The sequence below is a fragment of the Brienomyrus brachyistius genome, chromosome 13 (genome assembly GCF_023856365.1).
Source record: "Brienomyrus brachyistius isolate T26 chromosome 13, BBRACH_0.4, whole genome shotgun sequence".
Taxonomy (NCBI): domain Eukaryota; kingdom Metazoa; phylum Chordata; class Actinopteri; order Osteoglossiformes; family Mormyridae; genus Brienomyrus; species Brienomyrus brachyistius.
In genome coordinates, this window is record NC_064545.1 from 10,442,020 (window position 1) to 10,459,249 (window position 17,230).

Genomic DNA, 17,230 nt, shown 5'->3' on the forward strand with positions numbered 1-17,230 from the left:
ACCTGTCCTCCCCTACACCTAATCTTCTCCCACCTGTCCTCCTCTACCCCTCATCTCTTCACACCTGTCTTCCGCTACACCTTATCTTCTCATCTTCTCTGTACATTAATCCACCTTCCCTCTGGAGTACAGTACCTGTCCTTCCCTTTTAACACCTAATAACTCCTTTGTCACACTTCTCCGTCAGTACTGCATACCCCTGCAGGACAATTATGACCTGGAAGCCTTCTCTGCAGGGCTCTGTCTGATATGTTTGATATATTAGGTTGTTATTCACGCCAACTATATATCAAACATATTGCTACAGAGCCCCGCCCTGTCTGCAGATGTATTTCTGGGAGGGATTTCCTGGTCAGGACACTTCCGTCTGGTCATTAGATGTTTCTGTGTGTTTTTTCTCTTTGTGGCTAATCTCTGAGGTGCTTCGTAAAGATTGTTAATATATGAGTTATGGTATCAGCACAGCATACTGGCAGTAGTTACTGAATTCATGTTAACATTTCTCTCCACAAGAGGGCGCCTTTGTGTCCCATTGCTCCGGAGAAGTCCCATTCATTGTTCTGTTGTATAATACAACAATCCATCCATCCATCTATCCATTTTCCTTCCAACTGCCTATCCAGTACAGAGCTGCGGGGGTGCGGGAGCATGCTCCCGGACACCTAGTGCACGAAGCAAGAGGACACCCTGGATGTGATGCCAGTCTGTCACACATGCAGACACCAACCCACAGAATTACACACTATGTGCAGATGCCAGATGACTGTGTGTCTTTAGACTGTGGGAGGAAGCCGGAGCACCTGGAGGAATCCCACATGCACACGGAGAGAACATCCTAATGACTCCAGAACCAAGAGAGGGAGTGGAGAAGACATAGTGATAATACTCATATTTTGCTGTAACATATTTTTAATTGGCTCTGCTACTAAATATTTTGTGCATGTCTTCAACTATTGTTTTAATTTTGAAATCAGAGCTAGATAAGATTTTAAGAGCTTCTCCCCAAACGAGCTTGATGGGCCGAATGGCCTCCTCTCATTTGTAGATCTCTTAAGTTCTTATGTAAATCTTTCTCAAGTGTCATAAGTCACGTACATCTTCCATGGGTGCATTGTACCGTATGTATGCATACGGATCAAGAGCAACATCACCATCATGTAGCGTTTTGGAATTCAGAGCTGAGATGTTTTTCCCCATTCAGGGTTGCGTGACCTTTAACTGATTCTCTACAGAAAGTCACGTCTACAAGATGTTTTATGGTGAATGATAATCCACAAAATTAAGCTGCCTGTGCTGCTGGTATTCCTCTATAGAATTTATTATCATTTTATTACCATATTTTAACAGATCCCATAATTCTTTGATGGGTAGATGTAGATATTAGCTTACTGTGGTTCATTTTTAGCGGCCATGTGATTTTCATCAAGCAACTAAGAACCTTCATTGTTTACCAAAGGCCTTACCTTCTGCAGGACCTCTTTGTCTCGGGGTCAGGGTTCCCTGTGGAGCCACACCTGTGAGGCAGAGCTCATCTCCTCCAAGCAGCTGGTCTCAGCATCCCAGCCACTGGGGGCCCTACAGGAACATCTCAACATGTCAGTGGACTGCAAGAAGTTTAGGTACATTTTAATGTAATATAAAACTTGATGACTGAATTAAGTCAAGGGAAGGCTCTATTCACTTGGAACAGAAATTGTTTCTACATTTACATTTATTTACCAGATGCTTTTATTCAAAGCAACATGGAATTGAGAAACCAGGATCAGCTGGTCCCTGGACCAATTGGGTTTAAAGGCCTTGCCCAGGGGCCCAATGGTAAAATCACACTGCTAACTACGGGATTCAAACCCACAACCTTGCAGTCTGATTCAAAGACCCACACACCATCCCTTTCTGTTCTAAGATTTATGCTGTATTGAGGATTACAGCCACACAAGACTTTTCTTAGATAGAATCTCTCTAATTTTAACATTGAAGCAAGCCTAAATGCAAGGCTAGCAGGAGACAATGATGCACAACTTAAGCTTCATGTTAATCTGTCAAGAGTTATAATAAATTTATAAGAAATTGTCTGATGACTCCTTTGTTCAGTCAAACAGTGTTTTTTTTTTTTAAAGTAGAGGCCTTATGGTTTGGACTGGAATCAAAGGCTACCTTGTAGACAGGCTGAAAAATATTTTTAAGTTCAATGAAAATGGTGCCTTTGCAGAGCCAGCAGAACAATGATTTACTTTCAAGGTGACTGATAAAAGGCACATGGATTCAAAAGTAATTAGTTATTTCCTCCTTGCATCCATATTAGTTCAGCTCTTTCAAAAAAAAAACCCAGCAGTGTGAGAGATTGGCCTCTCACCCGCTTATAATGACATATATTAATTGAAGGTTATAAGGTTATAATATCAGTTCATTAAAAATGCACATGTTTCAAAACGGTGTTCTGCCTAACTTTTCTTTTCAGTACTACATTTGGCTGGTTTTGTTTCCATCCCTGACATCACAGTGGGATCGCCCGCTTGCTGGGGCCAAAGCTGACAGCCCTCCTCTCCCCCTGGAGCCCTGCATCCCACCTTGGAGGAGAATCTTCATTACGTCGTTAATCACACTGTTCAGAGGAGAAATGTGAGTCTCGTTGAAGCTAACACCAAGGACGGAATCAACAGCTCAGTACAACCTGGTACTAACAAGGCTTCCCTAAAAAGTGCAAATCAAGCATGTATAATTTAAACTGGGTTCCTTTTTGCACTACTTTGCCATACTAGTAAAATCTACCCACGTTATGCTCTTCATGACCTTGCTGAGTGCTTAGTGTGAGGGACTGTGAAAGCCTTCTAATCTGGTTAGCTTTAATTTGCAAGACCCATGCAGTAATTAATCGTGTGTTCCCATTTGCCTTGGGATCCGATTTTCGGATTCCGAGATTACGTCACATCCGCTAAAAACTCGGGAAAACCGAGTCGGATGCGTTCCATTTGCCACAGAAGTAGCAATACCACGGACCCATATGAAAGAGCAAAATTTTTTGCTTAGTTGGACAACTTGTCAGATTTAAGGTATCTCAGTTTAAATGGCCTTTATCTTCGTTCACTTACAATTAGTCCGAACTACCTTAAATCTGACAAATAATCCGACTAATCATGAAATCCAAATCTAGCCCGGTTAATTGTTAGCAATATCAGGTAATAACACATAACGCATGAAGCTTTATGGATAAAACTCCGTAGCAACACGTCCACGGATAAGTGTGTGCAACCGATTTAATGAGCCACAAATGAGAAGTCGTGCTTAAACAGTATAAAACTAGATCTTTCCCTTCTGTTGATAAAGGGCGCCGCCATCTTGTATTTTGAACTTGGGATCCTCTGTGCTGCTCCGAAATATTTCTCGGATCTCCGAGAAATGGAAGTGTGCATGTCACTTCTGGCTTCAAAACTTTGAGTTCTGAGGGCAAATGGAACGCACCATAACTATGGTCATTGTTGAACTGACAGACTTTATCAAGGCCCATTTCGGGTCTGCAATGTTGAAAATGTAGAATACTGGTGGGAAACTTTAGCACAAGCTGAACAGGTCCTAAAATGGTTTACATTTAGCTTGTGCTAGTCACTAGGAGCTCTGATCCTAACAGGATTACCATTTAGATTGAGCTAGGTCCGGGGGATCCAGGTCTGAACTGCTCAAGATAGGATTAGCATTTAGCCCATGCTAGTAATTGTGAGCCCCAGGTCTGACCTGGTCCCAATGGGATTAGCACTTAGCTTGTGGTAGTACCAGGAGCACCAGGTCTGACCTGGTTCTAACAGGATTAGTATTTAGCTTATACTAGTTCCTGGGGCGCCAGGTCTGACTTGGTCCTAACGGGATTAGCGTTCATTTTATGCTAGTACCAGAGGTACCAGGTCTGACCTGATTCTAACGTGATTAGCATTTAGCTTATGCTAGTTCCTGGGGCACCAGGTCTGGCCGGCGGCCTGTACTACGAAGCTGGGTTACTGGCTTATCGGGGTAACTTGTCAGATTTAAGGTACCACAGTTTAAATGGACTTCATATTCGTTCACTTACATTTTGCCCAGACTACCTTAAATCCGACAACTTACCCCGATATGCCAGTAACCCCTCTTCGTGGTACAACCCCCTGGTCCTAACAGGATTAGCATTTATCTTATGCTAGTACCAGGTGTTTCTGGGACCTTGTGTTTTTGGAGATGGATTAGCTGCTTACCCCAGAATCTCAATCTGATCCTTCGCTTTCATCTGTCCCTGCATTCACTAGCTACCTTCCAAATAGGTATTCTTCCAAACTGGATAGGATCCCAAGTGGGACCAGTTTGATTTGAGTAACCTTAGGCTTTCACAATCCTGCATGCAGTGGTGGTATATGAAGTATGTAATAGGAATAAATAAATATACCGTGTATTTTATTTGTCAGTTTGTAAGCCCTTCCTTTATCAGACTAAACAATTAGCTGAAATATATTCCGAAGTGTTTCTGTGTGTATTTTTAACATATTTATGAATTTCCCTGAAAACAAAGGCAATACTGTACATTCTGTTCTACCTCACTTAGTAAAGTTCTGCATTCTTGTACCGTACTGTTCGTGAGAAACTGCAGTTTTTACCAATCTGGCAAACTGTCTACCTAAAGCACAGAGTTGCGTGATAGTTGACAGGTAATTCACTAAGCAGATAATAATTTCTTCCAGGGCCAAAGGGTTTCAGAATAATGTTTCCAGATAGATTTTTGATAGCGATTAGAGTGTGTACATTTAGCAACCTTTAGCTGTGTCTTGTCCATTTTGCCAGCAGGTGTCACAGTTGTGCTTTGAGAAAAAAAAACAATCAATTTCATTCTGTAAACTACGGGTTGTACTGCCATGTCATAACACTATAAAATATATGGTGGTTTGTATTTTTCCCCTGGATGACAAACAGTAGCTTCATTGCTAATTGAGAGCAGCTTGAATGAATTAAAGATTTTTTTCTGTGTACAGGTTGTGCTCAGTAGGGGGCGCTATCATAATGCTAATCACAATATGAAGCATAAAGAAAACAACTCAGAAAACTGTTTTTTTTCTGTACTGAATTGTATTTATTGATTACAGTTATTTAAAAATGTGCCTGGACTGTTGAAGCTGAGGTAGAATTTAACAAATGTGAGGCGAAAATTGAATGCTTCCACATAGACAGATTTTCAGCAGGGAATTTCAGCTAAAATGAAAAATATATATATATATGTTAATAAAAAACACTCTTACACAGTTTGTGCTGTTTCTTCACTTATGAATACATTAACATTAATACATTGTGGGTTGTAAGAAAGTCTGGATTTGTCTGGATTAAATCCAAGTCAGGGCACATTGCAGAAGTTTTGCACATTCCTCATGTAAGAACCCTACCAACAGCAGGAGTTTGTCAGGGATCTGCCCTATCTAATCCCAGTGACTCTCGGGACATTGTTAAATGCTGCGCCGCGGTTGAACTTCCAAAGAATGTGAGATGAATGGCTAAATGGCTTCACAATTTCCTGAATTCCAGACCTGAGCCCAGTTTAATCCATTCGGCCTGGTAAAGACTCAAAACGGCGCTCTCTCCTCGAGTTCCTGTGAGTTGATGCTGTCACATGTACAAATAGGAGTCTGTGGGAGATCTTTATACATCAGTCTAGTGGTAAATCCGCCTTTTCAATGTAAAGTCACAGCATAGTGTTACATGTCTGTCCTTAGCCATTTGCCAAACTAACCCTAACCCGGCCATACTAATGTAAGTCCATAGAATTCTGCTTATGCCTGCAAAGTAACTGGCTAGCCTAAACGAAGCTACTCATAATAATCCTTCTTTTCATCTCTCATTTATTCTCCCTTCTTCCTTTGGCAGCACCGTTTAGAGTCTGTGTGGATGAATTCCCCTTCATTTATTTCTGTTTTGCCAGACCTTCTTGATGAGGTCTGGGAAGAACTCCAATACCTCTTTTTCCCTCTCTCCTGCATTTTCAGCTTTGTAAGGGAAAATCTGTATATTCACATCCATGCATTCATCTTCAGAGGTTTGAGCACATCATAAACTATCAGTTCTTATCCCGTTTTGTAACGTCTACGAAAATATAATCGGCTGTGAAGCCTAACGCTGTCTTAATTAATCTCACCATCTTAAACATATTTCTAACTTGGAAATGCGCTTTCCTAAAGATTTCTATGTTGTGTCATTTCATATATTACTGAAAAATGATCAGGTAAACCATTTTGATGTGGGTCCAAACCCAGAGGCCATATTACTGGTAGGCCTCCTAGTTTCACTGCAGGGGGAGCAGCGTATGGCTGAAATATTCTGCGGAAGCTGCAATCCATCGTGCCGAGCCGACAGGCCGAGACGGATATGTTGCATATGCGCCGGAGGCTTATAGAGACGCGGTTCATCAGAATGTGTTCAGGAAACATTCAGGCTTCCTGCGTTTGCCAACATAAACACGAAGCCCTTTCTCCCTTACCTCGCTGGAATGTCGTCCACCACCATCGCAGTGCAGAGATGGTTCTCACAAAGCATGTTTCGCACATTCTCCCTGCTGAAAGAGACCAGCGTTCTATATGAAACCTCCGTTATGCCGTTGATGTACAGTATCTGTAGGCGCAGTCTCCTAGTCACCACACTAGCCCGCTGCCCCTTTAAACACAAACCGGCCTTGTCAGGGTATAGGAATCTTGTAAAAATGAACAAACTCACAAATAAATCCAGACTGGGACAGCTAACTGAGGCGTGATTATTTTCTGGGGTAGTTTTTGGAATGGAAGTGCAGGGACTAATGTGACGCTTAGTGCAGACTGTTTTTGTTTGTTGTTTTGTTGGTTTGGTTGTTTTGGGAATTGTGGGAATTCCTCTGATCGTCTTCGCCTTTCTTGTGGTCTCTCTCCTAAGTTGAAATAATGGCGGCCTTTCCCAGACAGAAACCAAGGTTTTTTTAATGAGACATTGCTTTCCGCTAGCTCACCCTTTGAGGGCTGACTGACTCACTGTCCGTTGCGCTGACGTCCCCCGTCACCTCACCTGCCGGCAGTTCCCAGTTAGGCCGCGAGAGGTGAGGCCCTGACTCACGGTATTGTGACCACACCCTTCAGAAACTGCCGTGCTCTGCCATACCTCCAGGATTATTTAGACCTGTCGTGGTTATGTAAGCCTGTCTTCCCACAATACTGGTAGTAAATATAGCAATGCTAAGCATCTCCATGAGCTCTCAGTTTAGTAAGAACAGTACATATATTACAATAGGATTACTAGCCTCCTCAAAACCCTGTAAAAGGTTGTAGATGAACTGGAGGAGTAAACGTAGATACCAGAGTAGATTAGGCATACATTTATATTTATATAGGGTGGGAAATCTTAATGAGCGTAATGTATTTAAAAGCCTGGGTTACCACAGAAGTGTGACCCCCCCTCCCCCAAAGAAAGAATCACCAATTTTATGGCCTGGTGCATGAGATGAAACAAGGTCGCTATAAACTAACACTTTCCTTAGGGAGGGGGACACATTGAAATAGGAAATAGACTTTGCACCTGTTTTCCAAATTAAAAGTCAGTGTGACCAGATATGTTGAAAATTTGGATAGAAATGTTATTTATCTGTCCTAGGTGACAATAAGGAGAAAGATTCCTCCTCGCAGTGAAATCTGTTAAGGTTAAAGGAAATGGGCATTTCTGATATTTTACTGATTCATAAAAGCAGAATGAACCCAAAAAATGCAGCTTAAACATTATTAATTTATCTAAGATGAAATAATAGTACTTATAAATATGTAATAAATAATGGGATAATCTGTTAGTAGTGAATGGAAGACAGATGGTGATGCATGATTTAGGTTAATTATTCGATTTAAAACAGAGGATTCCACTCTGGAGCTGAAAGAGTTTTCCTTAGGTTTTCTCTGACATCGTTGCAGGGTGTCTTCTCTCACTTCACTGCAATAATGAGATACTGTGTTTGGGGTAAATAGCAAGTTCCCCATGAACAATGCAGTGAAGTACCACACTGATCTCCCCAGATAGCAGTGGATAATGGGCTTCCATCTTAAATAATGGGCTTCAATCTCGCCCGAGTGTCACCCCAGCACTGGCGTGGTCTGCGAGGGTATGCCTGAGTCAGCACTGAAGCCCAGGCTATATCAGGCCACGGGCCGGAGCTCAAACCCAGGCTAATTTTGGACAGCTGTAAAAGCGGAGAAGGGGTGGGGCTGAGAGGTGGTCCTGCCGCACCACACCCCCTTTTGTTCCTCAGGGATTCTCCTCAGCGACGAGCCACGGGAAAGCCCTCAGCCGCCTCTGAAGTGGCAGTCTGACGGGACAGTGGGCCGGGAAGGGGGCGGGGACTGAGCGGCCTGCTGGGTAATATGACACTCACTCCCCCCAGCAGATGCCACAATGGAAGCCCAAATGTGCTTTTTGCTAGGAAACAAAAGCTTGTTTTTTTTTTTACTGAAATGCCCTGCTGTTCCTGGGGAACAGGTTTCCCCAACCGAAGTAGGCAGGGGGGTTGGGGCTGGGGGGGTTTGACTAGATAAACAATTTCCGATTTCTCCCCCTTATGAGCGATGGTGGCTTTATGGATGGAAAAGGATTTTAAAGCCAGAGTGAATGGGGTTTGCAGCAGAATGTGACTGGTGCTGGCAGGGTTCCCGCGGAATGGCGAGGTCTCAGCGGGTAGGTGTGACAGGCTTATGGCTTTAACCTGTGTGAGTCGCTCAGTAAAGGCTGGGCCTTATGTGGCCATGCAGGAAAGCTGTGTATTTCGGGGAATAACATAACCCTGTAGTGTTCAGGACCAGAAGGTCAAGTATTGATGAAGGTCAATATACAGTGTGATAAAAGCAACGTAGGGTTTAAAACCAGATCCCCTGATATTATATTGCCGAGCTTCCTGAGTGAGTCGGTCATATTCTCCGTGTCACTCAATCTTCATGAGATGGTACAGAGGACATAGACGAACCCGAATGGGTCAGTTATTCAGTTACAGACGCTGCTGCGAGGCATATATAGATCGTCTTGATGTTTGTCTTCAAGACAGGTCACATTTATACATTGGACATTCTTTACATTTTATGGAAAAACAGAAAGCCGATAGCTAAACAACGCGCTCAGAACCAGGCTGTAAAGATCTCCCGATAAGATGTCCTCTTGAGGACTCCTGAATCAGAACATGAAGAAAATTCCATGCTTGCAAGAGGGCTTGGATGGCGGTAAGGAATCTTATCTGATGCATCACATGGGCAGTGGGCTCTGAAGGAATGGTCTATGCTACCTCCTCACCCAGCCTTTTCTCGCGGCATGCAAAAATACAGTAGTCCTCACTTATTAAGGCCTGTGCTTCATGCTGAAGGAATTTGCCTTCTGCATTTTCATGGGGATGGAAGGACATCAGGAATGATTTGTGAGATACGGAGTGCTCGTTTACCTCCAGTCTCCCGCCGGGCGTTTCGGAGGAACGGGACCACAGCTGCTGGGCGGATGTAAAGAACAAAGTGCCCACGTGGTTTACGCTCACTCTGTTGTGATGGAATCCTGACGGTTTCCGCATGGGCCTGGACATGACGGCTGCATTCCGAGGGGGAAAACCCGCCCGCGTCGGATTGGTGCAGAAATGCGAGCACAGGCTGGTAGCAGCCGAAATCATCCTGTGTGCCATTTATTTAAAAAAACACAACACTCCCCCTTGGTTTCTCCCTCTGCTTCATTGGAATCGTCTCGTGTGCCTTTTACTTCACAAAGACTCGAGAAACTCATGGCAGCTGTCTTTGGAGAAAGTTTGGTTTGGTGGTATTTAATACGGAAACACTGATTGTGTGTGAAGTTTTACCGACTGTGGCCTCTATGGGCTCCCATGTAGCCAGGCACTGCACCCTCAGAGTTGGCCTGAAGCTCTATCCAACCCCAGAGACTTCTGCCGTATAAGGTGTTGTGATCAGCTCAGTCATGCCCCCCCCCCCCGCCCCCAGAACAAGACTCCTCCTCCATATGACCGGTATGCTACCCAGGTGCTAACGGGGAGAGGCCCTATTAGCTTCCATTAGCGGCTAAATCGCACAAGTGACCCGGCAGCTATTGACGCCCTCATGGATTCTTCATATCCCGCTGAAATGGGACCCTCAACGCACACACCTGCTGCCTGGTGGGGGGGCTTTTTAGAAAAAGCAAAACGTCGAGCTGAAAATTAGCTTAGCCTGTCCACTGACATTTGTACATTACAAGTGGAATTCGCAGCCTCCCTGCTAAGTCTCTGCGCCGAATGTTACGGGAGAGCAGGCTGAGTTCCAGCACTATCGTGTTACCATCCGCTTGGCCTTAATTCATTATGTGGGTGAGTCCATGTTTTGTGACGAAGGGGGGGGAGAATGTTAGTCTCCTACATGTAGCTGGTGCTGTTTATTTTTGGTTCTTCATGAACATGGTGGATTAACCTGACTGGAGATTGGCCATAGCTTTCCTGCCTCTGCTGAACAGTGGAGGACTGCCACCCCCACCCTCAGCTGGACACCCCCAGCTGGACTTCAGAGGTAGGCGCACAGGAAGCGGCTGTGCAGGGACCTGTTCCACACAGCCAGGTGAGCGGACCTTCAATGGCTTGGGTTGCAGCCTGTCGTGGATCAACATGCCCCTGCATGGCGCTGCTCTCTCGCACCACGCGGTCTCCACCATACTCCGAGCTCTATATATATACACACTCTGCGTGGGCAGAAAATGGACCCCAAGCCATTGGACGGGGAGCGAGGCGGGGCAGGGCGGGGCGGGGCATGAGGTGGCCGTCTCAGTCTCTCCTGCTGCTCTGCAGACCAGGAGGTAGAGGAAGGATGCCAGCCCAGGCTCGGAGCGTCCCACAGAGGACTGGACTTGCAGAATGATCCGGAAGGCCTTAAATAAAAATGGATAAAGTGACTTACAGGCTGCACAGAGGGTCTGCATGATTCATATCTTATATCCTTGTGTCCTCAGACTCTCTGCCCGGTGAGCCCATCCTCATAGAGCCTGTCGTGGTATGACAGGAAAGATACATCCAGCTTCTCTCCCTCCATCATTTCCTGTCACAAACTGCAGTGAAAACCTAATAAAGTACTCAAGCACTATATCCACCATCGAGCTACTTTCCCTGGATCACCCTGGACACACTCCCAGTCCCGCTCAGAACACACACATGGGCAATTAACGCATACTTACACTTGGCCCGGAAGCCTTATACCATGCCTGAGCAGGATAACCCCCCCCCCCACTCCCTGACTGGCCTGCGCTCACATTGCGTGAGCATGGTTTCATCATCATTCTGCGAAGGTGTTAAATACAATAGGAAGAAAAGCGCTATCGCACAGCACGATGGAGTTCATAATTAATGCCCTTATTCTGAGCTTTTTTGGAATTGTTTTGCTATGACATAGCCCTCTTATTGATTTATCGAATATGCAATGCAGCAATTTTCATTTAATTGTACCGCAAGTATAAGTCCCATATCTGACCAAATACCTTGGAGTTTTATCCAGCTGTTCCTGAATACCCTCGTTATCCCAAATTTCCAGCAAACACTGCACCTCTGCCATAGACCCCTATGCTACAATGTTTGTTATGTGTTTGTCGCTATGGATCCGTACAGCCTACCCGATCCGTTCCTTCTGTGTCCAGTTCATGTGCGCGTGTTTGTGTCAGTGACATCATTGACATCATGTCTGTGTTCCACGCTCAGGCACAGCTTGTGATCACACCAGCCCTCCCCCACGGTACCATGCCTGGGCACCGTATGCAGCGATCAGACTAGCCCAAGGAACTGGACTTTGGGTGTCAAATGTGCTCAGGCACGGTACAAATTCCCTGGAAATTGGGAGAGAGCAAAAAAGTGGACCATCTGGTGGTCCCCGAGAACTGGACAGAGAAACCCTGACCCAGTGGGAGTAAACCTGCAGAGACCCAGTTAGCCCAAATGCACCTTTGGAGAGCAGGAGGAAACTCCCTCCTGCACACAGCTGGCAGCTTCCAAACACCCAGCCCTGGAGGAGCGAGGCACCAGTGCTATTTCGAGTATATCTAATAATACTGCTAGTGGTACTAATAATGTACCACCTTATTTTTCTGTGGGCTATTCTGTGGACAATTTTTCAAGATGGCCCTTTTCACAAGCTTAAATCTCTGAATCTGTTTCACATAGTTTCATTGAAGGATATCCTATCATGATTTTAGCTAAGACCTTTGGTCTTGGCGGTAGTATCAGCGTTCAGTAGGTGTCACACTTCCCTCACATCTCCAGTACTGCAGGTTTGCGCCTTGCCCCTGCTCTGTGTGTATGGAGATCGCATGCCCCCCATGTCCTGTGTGTTCCCTCTGGGTGCTCTCATTTCTTGTGTCCCATGAGTATGCATGTATGCCCTGCAACAGTCTATGAATATTTTACCCCACTCTGCATAATGCAATCGGATCTCCAATTTCGTGCTATAACCCACAAACTAATCATCAGGCATGGAGTCTCTAAATTGCCCATTTGTGTGTTCTGTGATGGACTGGCACCCAATCCCCTGCCTCGTTCCTGGTGCTGCCTGGGATAGGCTCCAGCCCCCCCCCCCCTGACCAGGATCAACGGGTAGAAGATGGACGGGTGTGCTTGGCACTCCCTGGTACATGCTTGCTACACATTTCCACATCCTCCTCTTTCAGTAAATAAAACTAAGCCCAAATCAATGCAGATTCAGCTCCCTTTTCCTGGGACATGAGCAGGTAAAACTAGTTCAGTTAAAATACCTCCAAGGAAGCATAACACATTACATTAGACCTCTGAATACATGTGCAGGATTATGGTGAATCACTGTGTTGTTCTGAGTCACCCGAAACAATCCTGTCCTGCATATTAAATGAGTGAAACACAGCCTGAGTGGAATAACCAGCTGTAAACGATCTATGCTAACCAGACTTCCTAATGTTAGTCTCCTTCTCTGTATACTTTCCTTGTTTTCTGCCAGCAGTAAGAAGTGGTTATTATTAAATCTTTATACCGTGGATAAATAAGATCTTTGTCCATGTGCATTTCGCATAGCAGTTGAATAGCATTTCAAAGCATTGCGCGTGACTTTGAGAGTATCACATCTTCTAAACTACATAGCTACTCTGCAAAATATAAGCACAAGGCCAGTGTCCCTCCTTGGAAGGCCGTGGTGGACCTGTGGACTGACGGAATGTGAAACCACGGCTAGAGAAGATCAAGGCCTCTAGTGGACCAATGTCAACAAACCCGAAAATGAAGTTAACTTGCACCAAAAATACTAAGATCGTGTAATTATATGCTTTGATCTTTATATTATGTTCCATGTTTTTCTGATCTTGTTTTTTCCTAAGAGAACAGGCCATTCTAAATATGCCCATAATTGTAACTTCATGTCGCTGAATGGGGATGAAAGTAATATTGAAGTCAGTTGACTCATTTTGAGTGTCGCCTGTAAACTGGACATTACCCAGGAGTGCTCACACAATACTGTTTTGATTGACCTGTCATTTGGGAGTGTTGGGATTGTAGAGATTCTCGTCTGAGCTCTTGTGAGCCCCGTACACGCGAGGCATGCCATCAGACTGGCATTTGACAAAAGCCAGCCTGACAAGAGTGCAGAGAGCTTGTCCCCTCCAAAGAAAGGTCAGTCATTTTCATTTACAATGTGGGTGACGGCCAAGGTTTGGGTTTAACAGCAATTGCAAAAAGCCTTCACTCAATTACTGTGTGTATTTCAGGAGCTCGTGCTGCTCTCCCTGCAGTCACCAGAGTGTGCAGGCTGTGGTGACTGCAGAGATGTTGTGCAGACTGCAGATAATCTACAGTATGTTTTCAAGCACCAGGAAGGATTTTATCACATCTGACAACATTAGGATCCATTTCAGGTTATTTCTCAACAATAAAATATTTTGTCTTTCTTTTCAGAGATTCTAGTATTGCAGTGAATTAAACTGAATTACAATAAGTATTTGTCCTACCAGTAAAGCGTGTTTGTCATGTACATCAATGTCCAAATGATGTGAATGTATCATTTGCAATCCCTGTAAGTCTTTTGTTAGGTACAGAAACATTTTATTGAGCTGTGATTCAGAAAATTGCTTCATTTTTCTCAAAGCATATGAGAAAATTTTGAAAATCTCTCCACTCTCTTGTAGCGCAGAAGCATATAATTATGAGCTGTACATAGCATTCTTCTATTTCAATTCAGCTTATAATTACACATCTCTGGATATTTAACTGATGGTTTTCTTAATTTCCCTGGCAGGGAAGCAAAAATGTGTTGAGTGAAGCTGCAGCTGTAAAAACAGCTGACATGACTGAAGCAGTAACCGCACTGGAAGGCGGAGACGGCGGAAAGGCAGGCCTGCTGCATGCTAAAGCCACCATTCCTCTCTGCCGGCCTGCAAATGACCAAATTACTTCATAAACCTAAAAGAAGTAAGCCTACAAAGAGAAGGAGCGCTGTTAGACTCTTCCTTTAACCTTATCTTTCTACCAACCTTATTTATCCTTTTCATTAATGTTAAAACACTAATTCCTTTATTTGCCCGGTCTCACCTCTACTGGATAATTTAGCATTTGTCATGAAACTGCTACGTCAGTGTTACTTGGTGTTTGTCTTGCAATGACTGTTGTAAAATTTGGTTTCAAACTCTTATTAGCTGAGTCTATGCCCTTTTCTCCCTCAGTGCGCCACGAAACCTTACAGCAGAGCTCAGTTATAGTTGCTGTTTTCATTCCTGGCATACCACCCCAAACCAGCTATGAGACCACAGACACTTTCTGAGTCTGCTAGACAGACCAGAAATATTTTCAGGAGTTTGGGATGATTTTCACTTCTTTTTTAAAAAAAATCTCCATAAATCTCTTGATTCTCCCTCTCTCTCTCTGTCTGTCTCTCTTTCTCTCCCTGAGTTTGTTAAATTGTTTGCCCTTGTCATTCTTATAAGGTCTGGCATGCGTTGTAATAATTCTGCGATGGCCTGTGAATGTTTTAAAGAAAGCAAATTATTCTGATCCATTCTCAGCCTGGAGAAAGTCTGAAGAACGATTGCTAGGTTGGCTTCCAAACTACGTGACTTTCGCCAGTTTTCGGGTTCCAAAAAACAGAATACCACTCTGTGGTCATTTTCACAGCTAGCTATTTTCATGAAAGGTTAATGGCAATACGGAACATGCTCTGCCCTGCAATTAAAACAATTTTGGTCACTGGGGATGAGATTTGAATACAATAGCATTCGGCTAGCTCCAAAAAATGTTTTTATCCATTTTCCAGAACCGTTTATCTAATACATGGTTATTAAATATAATCAATTTATTATTTTTTATTATTTAATTATTTAAATAAAAAGTCCCAGAAGGAAAGGAATCCAGTTTTTTCCAGCTGAGCGTCTGGTTAAACCAGCCGTTCATTTCTTTCATCAGTAGCATCTATCAGTCTAGTTAGGCTGTTATATGTCGATGAGTCCTTGTTTTACTATAATAGCCCTGATTACTGATCGAGAATAGTCAGGTTGGCATCGCGCTAACCGCGAGTCGCTAACAGAGCTGGGTTCGTCCTTCCTGTCTTCGCTGTCATGTGTCCCAAATCCACCTTCCAGCAGCTGCCAGGGATCCGCGTCCAGCTCGCGTAGGTAAGGCAACGGACCCGTCCCACTAACTCTCCAGGCTGATCTCATTTTTGGGGGGTGGGGGGGACTTAATAAGCACGTGCTTATAATCGGTTAAAACTTTGCACGCATGACGTTGCACGCATGCCTGTTACAGTATGTACAGATTATAAGATAGTATCTGAAATGGCAATGTTTATTTAGGTTAAAACACACACCCTAGTGGAAAATGAATTTTTCAGATGGGTTCAATATAATACGGCTTAAATGACACGATTGACAATGACGATAATACATAATGTAAAAATATAGGCATAGATAGATAGATAGATAGATAGATAGATAGATAGATAGATAGATAGATAGAGTTTGAGAGGTAGTTTAATTTTAGGGGTGTACTTCATAAGGGTTGACCCCAGCCACATGGTGTGGTATTCTAAAAGAAATTTACAGACCAAGGCAGGTGCCGGTGGCTGGGGGGCGGCGGGGGGGGGGAGGGGGGGGGGATGGGGGTGAAGGCGTTACTAAAAATACTGCCTGAAGGAACTTAAGATGAACGAGGAGGACAAGGACCGAAGCAGCAGGGCTCAGACATAAGCCAGCTTCTGGCGTCGCTTCCCTTTGGAAAAGACAAGATTGACACTTATTGTTATTCGTTTGATCGCGCGCATAGTTATTTCAACACGTAGAAACAATCATAACTTATGTAACTTAGTCGCAGATAAATCATTGTCATTTCAAGTCGTCAAAATAGGTTATATTGAAGATTAATTTATCGCATATACCACGGAAGTAACAAGATCAGTGATTATATATGATAGTGATTATATATGAACTCTGAGGAGCAAGAAGTTGCAACAGATAGGATCCACTGATATTGTTATATCAGATGCCTTGCGCCATTTAGATATTGACTTTAAGTGTTAAACCCAAGAGGGCCGGATTACCCATGCATCCACCGTATGCTTTAATCAGGCTTGACAGCTGTGCCGTATGAGCGCCTCCGTTACCCGTCAGAAAAATGGGTTGCTGGAAACGTCCGAGTACCTCGCCTATGCCGTCGAGGACCATTTGACAGAACTGAGCAGCACTTAGGGAGCTGCCTGGCAAGTCATGAAATACACTATCGCCGGAGTGCATGTGTATCTGGTGTTGTTCAGATTGTGAACAATGCACCAGAGGCTTCGCTAACACCATTCTTCCTTCATCACGACTGTATCACTGACAGGACAGTTTACCTAAGCTGAGTGCTTATAGCCTAACCTACTTACTGTCTGCCCTAACATTCACGTTCAGTTCAGTCTAGTCTGCTCCCGTTTTTTAACCATTAGATCTCAATCAGACAACCTTCGTTGTGAAAATATTGGGTGTATTACCGAAACTGGTGTAGTAATAAAAATGGACTAAATATAATAAAATTTGGACATTTTTATCAGACATTTTAATGGAAAAAAGGCATCGAAATATGAAAGGCAGACATTTTTCTCGAGTAATTACATGTTTGTTTTATGTATTTCTCTTCCCGTGTCTTATAAACGCGACGGTTTAATATGTACAGTGTTAGAAATAGGCACAGACGTCTTGCTCGGGGTTGCTTCTTTGCCCATCAAATCCCATATATAGCCAT

General features: G+C 43.9%; 2 long non-coding RNA genes across 2 annotated transcripts; both read left to right on the plus strand.

The window, feature by feature from the left end:
- Positions 1-317: 317 nt before the first annotated feature.
- LOC125706058 (uncharacterized) lies at positions 318-4,419 on the plus strand. Its single transcript, XR_007381830.1, has 2 exons — positions 318-1,619; positions 2,459-4,419. It is a non-coding gene; the product is annotated as an uncharacterized LOC125706058 (long non-coding RNA).
- A 9,091-nt stretch (positions 4,420-13,510) lies between these two features.
- LOC125706057 (uncharacterized) lies at positions 13,511-16,077 on the plus strand. The gene is made up of 3 exons (XR_007381829.1): positions 13,511-13,636; positions 13,732-13,878; positions 14,259-16,077. It is a non-coding gene; the product is annotated as an uncharacterized LOC125706057 (long non-coding RNA).
- The last annotated feature ends 1,153 nt before the right edge of the window (positions 16,078-17,230 follow it).